This window comes from Cervus elaphus, chromosome 23 (genome assembly GCF_910594005.1).
Source record: "Cervus elaphus chromosome 23, mCerEla1.1, whole genome shotgun sequence".
In the NCBI taxonomy this organism is placed as follows: domain Eukaryota; kingdom Metazoa; phylum Chordata; class Mammalia; order Artiodactyla; family Cervidae; genus Cervus; species Cervus elaphus.
In genome coordinates this window covers 72,037,483-72,052,959 of record NC_057837.1, presented here as the reverse complement: position 1 = coordinate 72,052,959, position 15,477 = coordinate 72,037,483, and the positions used below count along the sequence as shown (strand labels likewise).

General features: G+C 49.3%; 1 protein-coding gene and 1 long non-coding RNA gene across 2 annotated transcripts in view; one reads left to right on the top strand and one right to left on the bottom strand.

Moving 5' to 3' along the window:
• HNF4A (hepatocyte nuclear factor 4 alpha) overlaps window positions 1-15,477 on the bottom strand; it is a 64,736-nt gene that overhangs the window by 30,210 nt on the left and 19,049 nt on the right. The window lies entirely within an intron of this gene.
• LOC122681844 overlaps window positions 4,502-15,477 on the top strand; it is a 29,830-nt gene continuing 18,854 nt past the window's right edge. The window contains exon 1 of the long non-coding RNA XR_006337120.1: window positions 4,502-4,691. This is a non-coding gene — a long non-coding RNA (uncharacterized LOC122681844). The remainder of the gene's footprint in view (window positions 4,692-15,477) is intronic.

Below are 15,477 nucleotides of genomic sequence, written 5' to 3'. Positions count from 1 at the left end.
TAACTCAGGAACTTCCTAAATCATTGACTCCGACCCTCAGTGCTCCTGCAGAGAAAACGCCGCCTCATGCTCGTGAATCAAAAGCGTGGTCCCAGGCCCCACATACCAGTCATCTAGATCCTCATTCTAGGAGGTCCCTTCCAGTTTCCTGCCTTCCCTGGGGGCAGGAAGGACGGAGAGGACCAGACCCCTGTCTAGGTCCCCTCCCCTGCTCCCCGGGACCCCACTCTGGGCACCACCAGCCCCGCAGTGCCCAGGTGCTCAGGCCCAGACTCTATCACCCCTTTCCTTGTCACCTCCTCCAGCTACCCCCCGCCCCCGGCCCCCTGCCTCCCCCAACTCCCAGGGAAGAAGGGAGGCTTATAGCCCCTTAGACCCGGATTAACGTTCAGGCGCCTACCATCTACTAATCATGACTCTGGGTAAATGATTCTCCTCTCTGAGCCTCAGTTTCCTCTTTTAGGAAAATGCACAATCAACTTCAAAGGGTGGTCTGAGTATTAAATGAGTTGGCGTTAGGAAAACACCAAACAAGCATCCATTTCCCTCCACCCCCACCCTCTTGGCCTCCCTTTCGTATCTCCCTCGTTTCTCTCCTCCCTCCAGAGTGGGCTTCGTGGGCACGCCACCTGAGCAGTGCACTCTTGGGCAGAGTAGCACCACCCTCAGGCTCCTTAACAACGGGCCTGCATTTTTGTTCGGGACTGGGCCCTGCTGATCTTGTGGCCTTCAACTCATGGCTCACACTTGTCTTCTCACCCCCTCCAGCCCTCACTGCCCGCTACACAGACACGGGCAAGAGCTCCCGACCTAGCTGGGGAGATAAGGTCTCGAGGTAGACGTGGAAAGTGCAGGTCTGGGGAGAAGGACCTACGATTCTGGAGGCCTGGCAGCTTGTCCTCCTTTGTTGGAGGGAAGGGCCAGGCAGAGGGATTTGGTAATAAGGGCAAGGGTGGGTGAACTAGTGAAAGAGGGCATTAATGAGTGAGTGGGTGGGTGAATTAATGAAGGAGTGAATTAACGAGTGGGTGAGGGACTTCCCTGGTGGTCCAGTGGTTAAAAATCCACCTTGCAAAGCAGGAGACTCGGGCTCAAGCCCCGGTCGGGAAACTAGACCCCACATGCTTTGAAGCAACTAAGCCTGCACCTCAACTACTGAACCTGAGTGCCGCAACTAGAGTCCATGCACCATAACAAGAGATCCTGCGTGATGCAAGTAAGACCCGATGCAGCTAAGTCAATAAATATTAAAAAAAAAAGAGTGGGTGAATTACAGACAGGGTGTGTTAATACATGAATGAGTGAATTGATGAGTGGGTGAATTACTGAAAGACTGAAATGAATCAGTGAGTGAAATGGTGGATTAGTGAGTAAAGGACTGAATGAGTGAAACGGTGAGTGAATTAATGAATGGGCACATCGGAGGGAGAGGCGGCTTGTGTTTGAGGGGTGTGTGGAAGCCTCCTCCTCACATTCTTCCAACTATTAGAAGCCCTTTCTCCGGCCTGCCTGTGTAGCCTTGTTCTCCTCCCTCCATCTTCCCCCTGAAGCTTAGATAATTGGGGGCAGCAATTGTTCTGGAGAAGAGAGGCTGGATTTGGCATTAGGAGACCAGATTTAGGGCTTCCCTGGTGCCTCAGATGGTAAGAACCTGCCTGCTATGCAGGAGACCTGGGTTCGATCCCTGTGTGGGGAAGATCCCCTGGAGAAGGGAATGGCAACCCACTCCAGTATTCTTGCCTGGAGAATCCCACTGATGGCAGAACCTGGTAATTTACAAACTAGCTCTGTCGCTATTCAGATAACTTTGTTTAAATCATGTCTCTCTAAGGGCCTCAACTTTCCCATCTGTAAAGTGGGGTGAAGATGCTGGCCCAGTTGTTTGTTGATAAGTACAAGACCTTGAGGGAGGGAAAGAGGGACAGAGATTCCATAAGGGCCGATGGAAAAGACTTCAGCTCCTGGTGGATTCCTCCCATGTTCCTCCAAGGACATCTGAGCCTGGTTCCAAGAGCTTTGGGCAGGAGACCCAACTAAGGGATAAACATAGAGGAGAAGGAGGGACAGTCCTGGAAGGGGCTACCTAGGGCTGACTCTGGATCTTGTCACCTGTCTGACACCTGTGACAGGCCACACACAGCTACTCCTCTCACAAACCTACACATAGGGCGTCTCATCCAGTCTAAGGGGAGCAGTTCCCTATTTCCAAAAGTGGGCTGGGATCGCTGGAATGTCAAAGTTTAATCCATAATAAAAATAACAAATCTTTGATCTTGATAGACAGCATCTTAGATTAAATAAAGTCTATGATCAATAGAGACAGCAATGCCACATGCATGTCTGTTACTGGGTGGGCAGCCTGTACACTGTAAGTTACTCCACACACAGGGACACAGATGTTTTACCAAACACACAAGACAGGTGATCCACTGCCTAAGAGGTACATTCCAGAAAACAATTTCATACCCCATCCATGTCCCACCAATCACGACCTACCGCATAAGTAAATCTACCCACCCATGAACTGGAACTTGCGTAATCTATTACATACACGACTCGCCCCAGCCTTGAAAAGGTGAAAGTGAAAGTCACTCAGTCATGTCTGAGTCTTTGAGACCCCATGGACTATACAGCCTATGGAATTCTCCAGGCCAGAATACTGGAGTGGGTAGCCATTCCCTTCTCCAGGAGATGTTCCCAAGCCAGAGATTGAACCCGGGTCTCCTGCATTGCAGGCAGATTCTTTACCAGCTGAGCCAGCAGGGAAGCCCAAGAATACTGGAGTGGGCAGCCTATCCCTTCTCCAGGGGATCTCCTCAACCCAGAAATCGAACCGGGGTCTCCTGCATTGCAGGTAGATTCTTTACCAGCTGAGCTACCAGGGAAGCCCATCCTTAGCTGATCCCAAACAGTATCTTCTAGATACACATCCCTCATATAAACAACTGGCCACCTCTAAGATCTACCAACTCTATGGTCTCTGGCAAGCCATTATTTCCAAGCCTCAGTTTCTCCTTCTGTAAAATGAGCCAAACTTGAAATTTGTTGTGAAGATGAGACGGGATAATACTATAAAGTTCTTAAATTAAAAAAAAAAAAATACTATAAAGTTCTTAGCCCTTTCCCCACCCCCACCCCCACCCCCCCGCAAAGGATAAACCGTGGACCTTGAAATCAGAAAGAGCTGGGTCAAAAGTCAGGCACTGCCGCAGCGAAAGAGTCCACGTGCCGCAACGAAGATCGAAGATCCCACGTGCCGCCGCGGAGACTGGGCACAGTCAAATAAAAACAAAAACAAAACACTCAGGCACTGCCAACTTCCCAAACTGCGACCTCGGGCTCCAGCTTTCTCAACCTTACTTTTGGCACCAGAGGGCTTGCACCTTTTCCCCGGGGGATGGTGTGGGCATGAAATGACCGAGTGTAGGCATACAGGGAACAGCAGAGACTGCTGGGACCGATTCCTTGACCTTGGCTACAGAGTTAGCTGGAATCGGGACCCCCACACAGGAGAACTCCGGGGACAGTTGGCCCAGCCCTGAGCAAACCCTGGCCTCTTTGCCATCAACTCTGCAGCTTTTCTTTACTTCGGCACCGCCCCCCCACCACCACCCCCAAGCTCAACATGTCCCAGATCCCAGGGGAAAACAGGCCTCAGAGCTCACTTGGAGGTCCCACTCCTTCTTGTCATAGATGGAGAAGCAGGAACCTCAGGAAGGAGAAGAGGGGCATTTTGTGAGCAGTGCCTTGGGCAGCCAGAGGCTGGGGAGGAGGGGTGGTGGGCAGGGTGTTCAAGCCAATGGTGCGGACAGAAGTTAAGGGAGCTGCCATTCTGAACCACAGCATTTTTCTTTTCAATGACAATAATGTTTCCAGGAAGATTCCACGCTAGGCCTGGTGCTAAGACCCTTCCACTCTTCTCGGCTGATCTGTCCCACTTTGTAGTGGACACAACTGAGGCTCAAAGAGGTGAAGCCTCTTGCCTAAGGCCAACCTGATGTAAGAGGAGGGGCTGTAACTGGAACCCCAGTCTGACTCCAGAGCTTGAGGGCTTCACCTCCTCCTTGCTCCCTCCCAGAAAGAACCTCGGACTTCTGAGCGCTGGTGGCTAGTGGTCCCATCGTCACGTTACTGCTGGAACACTCAGGGGTCTGAGAAGCCAAGGAGCCTGTCCTGGTGCACGCGCAAGTTCAGAGGCATCCTCCAGACACCGGCTACCCCACGGCCACCAGGCATCTTCACGGCCCCTGGGTGCTCACGTCCCCACCGTCTCCAGCCTCTCCTCCCCAACCCATCACCCAGGGAGCGGTGCAGGGAACCAGGGACTTATCAAGACAGAGAACAAAAGTCGTGGGGGAAAGAAGCCAAGAGCCATCTCCACTCTGGGGTAGGGCCCTTCAGTCTCGCCCCTTTGAAATTTCAAATTCCAGTTTGTGGACAAAGTCCTAACTTTCTCACAATATAGGTCCCCAAACACTGACCAAACTCCAGTCTGGGCAGCCAGCAGGGCCCAGTGTGGCCTTTCGGCTTCCTTTGGCAGCTCTCGAGGTCTCGGGGCACCAACCGGGGTCTGTCAGGTCATGCCTGCAGCCCTAGACCACCCCACAGGGACCCATGCCTCCCACCTGAGAGGACAGCCCTCTTCCTGGAGCTGGGATCTGTCACTGGCTGGTACCAACAGCAGATATCAGGTAGGCTCCCTCCCTGTTCCTGGCTTCTTTTCTCCCCCTCATACTCCCTAAAACCACAGCTCATCCCACTCTCCTTGTCCTGAGCACAGGCCATGTTGGTTTAACCCAGTCACGGAACTTCAAGACTGGACAGGGTGTCTCAGCCACCCACCCATTTGGCAGATGGAGAAACTGAGGCCCCCAGGGGAGTGGCAGCCGTTGAACAGACCCAGGGCCCCTCACTGAGCCCTGAGGATGGAGGACACATGCTGAAGATCATGCAGAGGCAGCGGGGTGGGGGCTGGGGGGAGCTCGGTCTTAACAAGACCACAAGCCCCACGAGGAGCCCTTTGCTTCACTCCAGGGCCCTGGCAGTGCCTGCTACGGACCCCAGAGGGTGGGCTGTCTGATCCCTCAAGGACTGATGGCCACTCGCTGGGATGCCCTGGAAGTACTGGGTGGGCAGAAAAGTTCGTTTGGGTTTTTCTGTCAGATGTTATGGAAAAACGCAAATGAACTTTCTGGTCAACTCAATATTTCCGAGAGGAAGAGGAGGAAGCTGAGGGCTGAAGGCCAGTGGGCTTGGAAGGAAACATTTATGTGGTTAACTGATAACTAAGCCCCATCCTTGGGCCCCTGGAAGCCTCCTTCCTCCTTCTCCTCAGCATGATTAAGACCAACTTACCTACTCGCTAATCATTGCTGAGCCTGTTGATTTTGCCTTAAAAAATTAACTGGGCATGAGTTTGCGGTTTGCCTCACCCCTAACCCTGCAAAGCAAAAGGCCTGGGTGGGCAGGAGGACGCTGGGTTATGCAAGAGGCCATCAGCCTCCCCACGCACAGCCAGAGCCACCTCTGCTGCTCTCCAAAGGGGAGGTTTTGCTCAAGAGTCAACAGTCTGCTTGTTTCCCCTGCTCTGGGTCCTGAGCAAATTTGCTGTGTTACCAAATAGAGATAAAGGCAGCTGGAGGGGGCAAGGTGGGGGGGAGAGTTTTCCAAACAGGGATGCGAAGCGGCGGCTTTGAGCTGCGATTCTGGAATCCTGCGGTGTCAGAGCCAAGGGAGCCCTTTGGAGGATGTGGCCTGGGGTCTTTCAGATGGATGGGTTCTGAGGTCCTGGGAGCCAAGGTAGTCTATGCCCAGGCCCTACTTCACCCGCTGTCTGCCTGGTCTGCCTACGAACGCTGGTCCTTAATATTTCATTTCAAAGTGGAGCCAGCTGCGAATAATGAGAATCAGAAAACCACCGGTTCAGCCTCATCGTACAGATGGGGAGATGGAGGCCGAGTGGGGAAGTAACTTGTCCAGGAATATAAGGTCATCCAGGGTCTCCAGCTAGGCTAGAGCAGGCAGGAGCTCTCTCTGGTACTCAGGGATGTATCCTGGATGTTAGTGAACAAAATGGCACTGAAAGGCCCTTCTTCGCTGTTTACCCTCCCTCCCAGGGCTGGCTGTAAGCACAGTGGTGCCTGAGAGCCACTGGGAGGTCTGAGTCAGGGAGGAAGGGTGGGGATGAGGGTGTCACCTGGCCCGGAGTCCTGTGGGCCCTCTGAGAAGCAGTTATGAGCTGCGAACCAGAGGCTCAAAGTTATACTCCATCCCAGCCACATCCTCTCTCTGAAGGATTCAGGCCATAGAAATAGATGCAGAGCCCTGCCCTGACTCTCTCGACCTCTCTGGGTCTCAGTTTTCTCATCTGTAAAATGGGAACAACGGTACCTAACTCACAAGGTTGTAGTGAGGATGAAATGGAGTGGGATCTACGCTATGACAACCATGGTCAACATTTACAAAGCTGTTTTGAGGGCATTTCACATATTAACAGGCTTCCCAGGCAGCTCTAGTGGTAAAGAATCTGCCTGCCAATGTAGGAGACATAAGAGACACGGGTTCAGTCCCTGAGTTGGAAAGATCCCCTGAAGGAGGACATGGCAACCCACTCCAGTATTCTTGTCTAGAGAATCCCATGATCAAGGAGCATGGCTGGCTGCAGTCCATAATAAGGTCACACTGAACTGGACACAACCAAAGCAACTTAGCACACACACATATACATAATAACTCATCAATCCTCATAACCACTCTACGATGTAAAGCCAAGTTTTTAATCACCATATTATAGACCCAGGGTACAGAGAGATTGAATCATATGCCGGAGTTCACACAGCTTCTAAGAAGCTGGGATTCCAACCCGAGCAGTCTGGCTCCAGAGTCTGTTCTCCTAATCTCCAAGGCACCCTGCCCTTCCAGGGCTGGCACACGGTAAATGCTCAATGAAAAGTGGCCAGTGTGATGATAAAATAAGCTCCATCCCAAGACACATGTGGGCTGTGTGTATGGATTGTGAGGGCTGGAAGGAGGCAGAAAGAAGACCTATCTCTGGGCCAGAGTAGTCAGAGAGGGCTTCCTGGAGGAGGTGGCATCCTAAGCAGAGGAAACTTCCAGAATTGGAGAACATGGTGGGTGAGGGTGAAAGGGCATGGAAGCCACTCTGGTTGGAGAGCAGGGCATTATGGGAGATGCTGTCTGCAAGGCTCAAGAGGTAGAATAGAGAGCATGGTCTAGAGAATGATCAGGAAGGAAGCCAGGAGGACTTGGGTCCATGTGGGCGGGGCCTCCCTGCAGGCTGCCTTCTGGCAGGTGGCTTGTGACTTCTGAGCTGAGGCTGTTTCTGTCCTCCTGTGTACCTTCCTCCCTCCTGGGTATGTTCCTGACTTTATATCCAGAAGTGACTTTGGGAGTTGGATGGGGCCTGCCCAGCTCCTGTTGGGTCTGAAGGGTGCAGGTCCTGGTATTCAGGTGAGGGATGAACTCACATCCCAGGAACCATGCTTGGTCTCCCCCATCCTTGTTCTGAAGGGCTACAGGGATCTGCCTGGAGGCAACTGAGTTGAAGTGTTTGGGACCCTGAGACTCAGGCCACAGTTGCTGTGTACAGTTGCACAGGTTGTTCACTGCACAAAAGTTCTCTGGGTAAGGGAGCAAGTGGAGGTGGAAATCCAACCATGTTCCACTTACCAGGCCAACTGCCTGTGGAGATCTGTCTGCCCAGGGGTGGCGCACCACTCACTCATTTTCACAAAATCTCCATGTGAGCCCTGCTGTAGTTCTGTTTCCAGCTACTGTGACCTTGAGCAAAGTCATTTCCCTCCTGGGCCTTGGTTTCCCATTTGAAAAGCTGTCTAGCATAAGGCAGAGATTCAACCCTGATGGTGAATTAGAATCACCTGGAACCTTTAAAGAATACTGATGCCCAGATCCTGTCACAGTCCAGTGATCAAATCTAGGGGTGAGTGGGTGCTGGCTCTGAGTATTTTTTAAAGTTCCCAGGTGATCCTGCTATGCAACCAAGATTGACACCCATCATAGGAGGGCTTAAAATTCTGGAGCTGGAAAAGCCTAGACGTGTATCCAAGTTCTACAACCTCCTGGTTGCAACTGCAATGAGGCTCCATTTCGCCATCTGTAGAATGGGAACATGATAGCTTCCTCATAAAGTCAGAATACCAATTCAACGAGATGCTATTCAGACAGTGCTTGGCACTGTGGAGGGCCTGTAGGGAGCTCCTGATTCTTGGTATTGATGACTATTAATTTGCCAATAGCAAAGCAACTTAGCACACACACAAGTACATAATAACTCATCAATCCTCATAACCACTCTGCGATGTAAAGCCAAGTTTTTAATCACCATCTTATAGACCCAGGGTACAGAGAGATTGAATCATATGCCGGACTCACACAGCTTCTAAGAAGCTGGGATTCAGAGACTCAGGGTCTGGTTCTAGTTCATGGGTCTTCATATTGTCAATAATATGACATTAGCCAAGATGTTATTGAAGTATGAGCGATTGTTCTTACGGTTTGATATTTTCCCCAATCTGCTTAAAAAAAAGTAAATTTCTTTTTTAATTGGTACTACATTCACATGACTCAAAAATCAAAACAAAATAAAAGGTGCAGGAACTTCTCTGGTGGCCCAGTGGCTAAGACACCTCGCTCCCAAAGCAGAGGGTCCAGGTTCAATCCTTAGTGGGAGAACTAGCCTCCCGCATGCTGCAACTAAGATCCAGTACAGCCAGATAAATAAATAAATACATAATTTTATTTAAAGGTGCACTTGAGGAAACTAGAGTCCACCCCTGCCTCCTGTCCACCGGTCCACGGCGCTCTTTACCCGCAGCTAATATATAAGATCATATGACATCACCTCCCACCTCTTAAACTGTTCTGCATCTCACTTTGTTCATTTACCAGTATAACCTGGAGATTTTCCCATAGCAAATGAGAACGAGCTTTGAGGATGGAAGGGTTGTTGCCCCCTTTCACAGGTGAGGAAACTGAGGCTCACAATGCTGAGTCAAGAGCATTTGACCTATGGCTAATTGGCTCCAGAGTCAGTGTTTGCTTTCCTGCCCCAGTGTGGCCTTCCAGGAAGCCTGGCCCAGACAGCTTTGGAGCCAGGCCTAAATTTCTCCAACCCAGGCCTGGCAAGAGGAGATGGGATAAGGACGGGTTCTCACGGCCCCTCACCTTGTCCAGGTCCTGAAGTCACAGAGGGGCTGGAGTGTGGGACAAAAAATGTCCAAGGTCATCCAGATAGTGACCCAGTGCGCAGATGCCCCCTGCATGGGACAGTTAGGGCCTGGTGGCCGTGCCCTCCAGTGGAGTGGAGCCTGCCAGGGACATTCTGGCAACCTCAGACTGTGCAGGTGGTGGGGGAGGCAGGAGGAGGGGGGCAGGTGGGGAGGGAAGGGAAGCCTGGCTGATGGGACAGGCCCAGGGGAGAGGAGGCTGAGGGGACGTCATGCCTAGAGGTCAGGAAGGAGGATCTGGGATTCATGGTAGAGGGGGCAATGACATTTGAACCAAATGTTTTCTGCTCAGGCAACCCCAGGGCTCCCTCTGGATTCCTGACCTGCTTCAGTTCACTGACTGCCTGACTTTGGACAAGTTACTTTCCTATTCTGTGCCTCAGTTTCCCTAAGGCAAAATGAAGATTAGGAAGCTGGTCTTCAGGTAGCCTTAAAACACCCCTAAAAGGCTCTGTGAGGTGGACTTCCTTTAGTGATCCAGTGGCTAAGACTCTGGGCTTCCACTGCAGGAGCTGTGGGTTCAATCCCTGGTTGGAGAGGTTCCACATACCTCAAGGTGCAGCCAAAAAATACAATGAAAAATGAAAAATAATGACTGTAAACTGCAAAGTATTAAAAAAAAAAAAAAAAGACTCTATGAGGCGCCCCTTGCCTTGTTAAGGGAATTTGAATCTTGCCTTGATCAGAATAGGGTCTGCCTGTCAAGGCCCCGGGCCTTCCTGGGTTGGGGGCTGAGGCGACAGCATCTCTACCCTGCTCCAAAACCTATACTCCTCCCCTTGGCCCTGTGTCTGTCTCCCACAACCTCAGCCTCCTCTGCAGGTAGATGTGGAGTCAGGATCATACCTGAGGGGTCCCGGGGGAAGCCCTGGCCCCAGTCTGACATCCTCCTCCTGGTGTTACGGGGTCGCACACAGCGGGCAACCTCTTCATCCTTAAGGGAGCTCCCGCAGCCACTCTGGCACTCAAGACCCTGTGAGGGCCGCCAGGCAGAGTTAATCTCTTAATACTGGTCACAATGAGATTTCAGGGATGGATGGAGGCAGTCTCCATGGAAACTGCAGACCAGCCTGGGACCCATGCAAGGAATTAGCCAAGGGCTCAGTAAGGGATTCCTAGAGACTCAACCCAAACAGAAACGGGAGACACCGCGGCCTGAACGCCCCTGTCCCGCTCCATACACCTCGCTGTACTGTCTCAGCGCTCTCCGGTTACACTGGACGGAGCCACCTTCACAGGGAGAGCCCTGTCACCTTTCTGGGCCTCAGCTTCTTCATTCTCCAATTGGACTTATAATCCTTAACCCTGAACCTTTTCTAGAATAGTCAGGCTTCAGAATCTGCCAGAGCTGAGCTTGAAGCGAGGCCTTTCCCACTCAGACTACAAACCCAGACCAGGCATTTCCCCTCTCCTAGCCTCAGTTTCCTCATCTATATAATGGGTACAGTCACTGTGGTACCTGACTGGTGGGTACTGATGCTCAGTGACTGAGTCTCCTTCTTACCTCTTTCTGACTGCTCCTTCCACACTGCACTTCTGCCCTCCACTCCAGCCACTGCAGCTTTCAGAACCCCATAGCCCCTGACTTATCTCTGGCGTTTGCACACATCACACCTTCCGCTTGGAGCAGCTGTCACACCACTCTCTTCACCTCCTCATCCTCCAAGTACCACCTAGGTCATCTTCCTCCAGGCAGTCCTGCTGGCTTAGACAACTCGGGGCTCCCCTTGGTGCTCCTACAGCCCCTATTACTTTATATCATCACAGCTCAATCACATGGTGGTTACTGTTTATTTGTCTGCCTCCTCCACTGGACTATGTCTCATTTTGCCCTTATAAGTCTCAGAACCCAGCTGGCAGTTAATATAATGGGTTGGATGAATAGATGAGTGAATGAAGAAATTTGCCCATCCAATCATTTGACATTTATTCAGCACACTCTACGTGCACTATCGTGGGTGCTAGAGGTGACACGGGGAACAGTTAAGATCCCTCCCCGACAGGGCTGCTGAATTAACAAATAAAAACACAGGAGGCCCAATTAAATTTGAATTTCAGATAAACAGTGAATAACTCGTTTAGTACAAGTATGTACCAACTAACACAGGGGACATATTTATATATATATATATTTTTTTTTTTTCATACTTTAAAACTTCAGTTGTTTTATCCTCCATTTCAGACATAACTGTGCATTCTACATTGGATCTGGCCACCTTATTTTCTCCCTCAGGGAACTTACATCCTGGTGGGGAGGTGCGGTGGAGACAGAAGGAAGTAAAAAAGAGAATTTCAAACATGAGTTAAGTGCGGTGAAGACAATCAAACAGCACAATGTGGATAGCACCTGGGGATGGTAGGAGCCTTCTGTGTCCTGGGTGATCGCCAAGCTAGTGACCTTGACCTTCAAGGGACAATTCTAAGCTCCAGTGAGAGGCTACCTAGGAAAAGCCCTCTGAGGGTCATAAAGGGAGTGGAGGCTGTTAAACTTGAGAGAAGGGCTCTGAGGCGAGCTAACAGCGCAGCCGGGGCTCACCTGACAGACTCAATTTTGCAATTTGGATCTGGGCCCTCACAAACCTTCGCGAACCCGCAGCCCTACCCCCTCGGCCAGTCAAAGTCCTCTGCGGGGCTGAGGCGGGAAGGGGCCAAAGGGCCGTACAGAGAAGCGTGGCCACCTGGGCCGGAGCGGGGAGCCCTGACGCCATCCTCCCACCTCCGTCCCCCGATGGCCCTTGGGGCGCAGGGTAGAACCTGCGCGGCGCTGAGCCCGGGGTCTTCCAGGAGGAAGCCGCCTAGACGCTCCGCAGGGCCGCGCTTGGCGTGTCCCGGGCTCCCCCTAGTGGCCAACGCAGGAACTAGCTGACAGAAACTTCAAAAAACGCACGGGCTTCACCAATCACAGCCGACGTCGTACTACAATCCCACCAATCACAGGCCCAGATGGACTACGACTCGCCAAACTCGGCGAAGGACAGTTGGACACAATTCTCTGAGGTTCTGTTTACGAGGCAAGCAAACTTTCCTCCAGTCACACATCGGCACGTGGTCACTGCACCAATCAGAACGCAGTATTTAAAAACTGGTTCCCTAAGGCCGGTTTCGCCCTCCCATTACACCATTCGCCTAATTTGTATTCCCAATATCCGGTCCCAACAGGCAAGCGTCTTTAATGAGTGTCCTAGACTTTGTGGAGGCTCTATGTGGAAGGCCATATTTGCTTTCAGGGTCATTTCTTTATCTTAATATTTAATGATAATATATCATTAAGTATCCTCCCCCATTATAAAAATTAATGTGTGGAGAGTGAGAAAAGCTTGACCTTTGGAGTTAAATACACCTGAATTGGATGTTTCCTAGCTTTGTGAAGTAGGTCAATTCACTTTCCCTTCCTCATCTTTAAAAAATAACAATAATAATACCTTCGTTAATTGTCATTGTCCATCACTCCCCATCTCAATTATTCAAGTCAAAATCCTCCCATCCCTACATCAACTCATCAGAAAATCCAGTTCTTGCCACCTCCAATGGTTTCTCAAATTTTTATCGTCTTCTCATCTCCACCACAGTCAACCTTGTCCCCACAACAGTCACCTGGAAAGTGTGGAAGGGAGGGAGCTCCCTTAGCAACAAGCAGCATGACAAAGCTCTGGTGGTTTTACTTGGCTGCAGCAGCCCAAACCTCTAACCCGGTCTCATGTGCCATTCGTGAATCTATAGTGCTCTGGTGAAATGAGCTAAGAAGCCCTCTATATACACCGACCATACACAAACGATTGTGTTTGACTTCAATTTTAATAGAAACACATTTTCCTAAGATGGGACAGGGTGAGAAAACCAATAATTGACGATCCAAAGGAGTTCTGGATTGTGACTTCCCTGTGGTTCAGTGGTTAAGACTCTGCACTTCAAAAAAAAAAAAAGACTCTGCACTTCCACTTCAGGGAGGCGCGTTGGATCCCTGGTGTGGGAACTAAGATCCTCAAGTGAATGCTGGGTGGTGCAGTCAACACCCCACTCCCCCAAACAAAAAGAAAACAAACAAAACCAAAAAAGTTCTGGGCTGACTGTTGGGGAAGAGGAGGGGGCAGTGTATCAGAGTGGTCAAGGCTACTGCTTTTGAAATATTAATGGTTCTGTTTTCATAACTGTTCTACCCTGTGAAAATAAGTTCTTCAAACCTTATTTGTTTCATCTGTGAAAAAGGAATCAATAAGAGGACCTCTTCATAGATGGCTTTGTGGAATAAATGTGATAAACCACATAAGCCCAGTACATGGTTGCCCACCATGTTACTGTGTTATTTACTGAATACAAAGTACTTTCCTTTGGAAAAGGATGCTCACTGTTCTTAGAGCTCCACAGGACAAGTTAGGACCAAAAGATGGATCATACAGGAAGGAAGATTTGTGGTCAAAATGAAGAACATTTTTCTACTGGATACAATGGCACCACCTGGGGAAAAGTTGCTTCATTAAGTAGTGGGTGATCTGTCACTAGAAGTGACAAACCCAAGCTAAATGACCGTCAGGGAGGATGGTGAGAGGATTCTTCCAATGGATCGAAGGTTGACTCCAAGTAGCATTTCCCAGGTGCAAAAGCCTTAAACTGTGATCAAAACCAAATTCATGTTGGAAAAACTGGATATTCACATGTGAAAAAAATGAAGCTGGACCCTTAGTTTACATATATAAAAGAATTAACACAAAATGGGTTAAAGACTTAAGTTAAGAGTTAAAATTATAAAACTTTTAGAAGAAAACAGGAAGAAATATTCATGATGCTGGATTTAGCAATGATTTCTTGGAGATAACACCAAAAGCACAGGTAACAAAAGAAAAAATAGATAAACTGGACTGCATTGAAATGAAGAATTTTGTGTGCCAAAGGACATTATTAAGAAAGTGAAAAGGCAACCCATGAAATGAGAGAAAATATTTGTAAATCCTGTGTGATAAGTGGTTAATATTCAGAATATATAAAGAATTCCTATAGTGCAACAACAAAACTTGATTTTAAAATAGGCAAAGGATTTAAATAGACATTATTCCAAAAAAGATATACGAATGACCAAGAAGCATATGAAAATATGCTCAACATCACTAATCATTGCTTGCTTGCTTGTTCAGTTGTGTCCAACTCTTTGTGACCCCATGGACTGCAGCCCACCAGGCTTCTCTGTCCATGGGATTATCCAGGCAAGAATACTGGGGTGGGTGGCCATGTGCCCTCCAGGGGATCTTCCCAGTTCAGGGACTGAGCCCTCATCTGCATCTCCTGCATTGTAGAATTCTTTACCTGCTGAGTCATCTGTGAATTCTAATTATTAGTGAAATGCAAATCAAAACTAGAATAAGATACCACTTCACACCTATTAGGATGGATGTGAGAAAAAGAAAAGATAATAAGCATTGGTAAGGATGTGGAGAAATTGGAACACTTTCTCACTGCTGGTGAGAAAATAAAATAATGCAGCCACTAAAGAAAGCACTATAACAGTTCCTTTCAAAATTAAAAATAGAATTACCATATGATCCAGCAATACAACTCTGGGTATATACCCAAAATAATTGAAAGCAAAGCCTGGATGACATATTTTTACACCATTTCATGGCAACACTATTCACAATAGGCTTCTCTGGTGGCTCAAATGATAAAGAATCTGCCTGCAATGCAAAAGACCTAGGTTCAATCCCTGCATTGGGAAGATCTCCTGGGAAAGGTGATGGCAACCACTCCAGTATTCTTGCCTGGAGAATTCTATGGACAAAGGAGCCTGGAAAGTACAGTCCATGGGGTTGCAAAGAGTTGGACACGACTGAGAAATGAACACACACACACACACACACACAGAGGCAGAAGCAACACAAGTGTCGATGAAAACCAGAATTTATATATATGATGGAATATTATTCAGCCTTAAAGATGAAGGAAGTTCTGATAAATGCTACAACATGGATGAACCCTGAGAACTCTTCATAAAGTGAAGTAAGCCAGTCACAAAAAGACAAATGCTGCATTACTCCATTTATAAGGGTACTTTGAGTAGTCAAATTCATAGAGTAGAAGAGCAGTTGCTAGGAGTTGGGGGAGGAAAGTCAGATCAGTTCAGTTCAGTCACTCAGTGTGTCTGACTCTTTGCAAACCCATGGACTGCAGCACACCAGGCCTCCCTGTCCATTACCAACTCCCGGAGCTTGCTCAAACTCAT